The following is a 1711-nucleotide window of genomic DNA, read 5'->3' as shown; positions in this document are numbered from 1 at the left end:
TGGGATAGACAATGCATCTGTGTTCGCGCACATACCTATTGCACTATTACAACGTGACCGAAATCGACCGGACGACATCGCCGGTATAAAAAAATGAATGTGTCAAGCACAAATTACATTAAAAAAGTTTTCGCATTTATTGTGTTTATTCATCGAGATTACCACCAAGTAACATATTTGTCTTCTTTATGTCACTAAAATCAAAGTAATCGTTTTAGCTTCAGAAACGCATCTTAGGCATTTAAGCAACCCGCTTTTTGGCTGCGTGGTGGAAGGAGCTACGAAACCTTTTCAAGGACACAAGAGCTACTCGCCTTCAATCCGGAACCTATTAATGTAGTACTGATGTCAGGTGGTACAATAATTGATGGCTGGTACTCACCTCGACGGGCTAGAAAATGTACGAGTTTATGTAAATAACAGAATGTAAACACGCTGATACTAATCTCTGGTAATTGAATATTGAAATATTGTAATTTGCAAACTTCAAAGTAGAAAATTCTCTCCGACTTGCTTCAATCTTATAATTGCTATTAGAAATTTGCGAGCCGCTCGCTGTAGTTACAGCGGTTACGTCACGTCTCGCGAAGGGCGCCGTGAAAGTGCGCTGCACGTTGTATGCAAATTATACGAGAATATTGGTCGTTTTTGCTCCTTTAACGAATTATTAGACTTGAACATAGAGGCTTTTTCTTTGAAATTAACATCAATTTGCTTAAACTAACTTTTTATTTGCTTCGTTAATTACACAAGAAAGTTCTAATAAGAATTGCTTTTGACTTTTTTTATGATATAGGAAGGCGGATAAGCAAATTGGCCACCTGATAATAAGTGGTCAAATCTGCCAATAGAAAATGGTGCTGTAAGAAATATTAACTATTCCACTGTGGTTACACTGTCTCACTCACCCTTCAAATCCGAACACAACAATACTGGGTACTGCTGTTTGGCGGTAAAATATTTGATGAGTGGGTGGTACCCAGACGCGCTAGCATAAAGCTCTACCACCAAGTACACTTTTCAATTTTTAATTTTGCTGTGATAATCTCCAAAAATAACAGTAGAAGGCATGTCTTGTGAAGAGATCTCGTTTTGTTCTTTTCTCGAAGTTTATTGGCGCAGTTATTTACTTCTCATAGTAATAATACAGAATCTGTACTATGGATTATGATGGAATTGTTTGAATGTTATAAGATCGATCTTATAAAAAGTTGAGTTTAATAAGTCCTCAGTATAAGCCCGGAATCTGAAATTAGGAAGTTAACAATCCTGTGCCTCGAAAAACATGTGAATTGTAAAGCCCTGGCTCGACTCCCGATCCCTATTCAGTGGTGTAGCTATGGGACTGAGGAAATAGAAAGTGCATCTACATTAATACATTACAATATATCTTTCGCAGTTTCTATAAGATTGGCTGTCGTGGTCGAATTTAGGATAAGAGGACTTGATATTCATTATCCCTTTTATGAATGCGTATTTCACTTCAATTATTTAATCAACCGCGTTATTAAGAAGCTTGAAACATAAATTTATAATTGTACCTCTCTAAATCTACTTATATCTTCAGTTGCACGGTTATTTTATAAGTTCTGCTTTACACAATACATCTCTCCTTCTTCGCCCTTTTGTCTTAAAGCCCTAACTAGTCATTCATTCCTACCATTATTTAACATTACTTAACATTCTATTGAATGTTAAGTATACATTTTTA

Source organism: Vanessa tameamea, chromosome 5 (assembly GCF_037043105.1).
Source record: "Vanessa tameamea isolate UH-Manoa-2023 chromosome 5, ilVanTame1 primary haplotype, whole genome shotgun sequence".
Lineage (NCBI taxonomy): Eukaryota > Metazoa > Arthropoda > Insecta > Lepidoptera > Nymphalidae > Vanessa > Vanessa tameamea.
The sequence above is the reverse complement of the archived record's forward strand: the minus strand, read 5'-3'. Positions refer to the sequence as shown.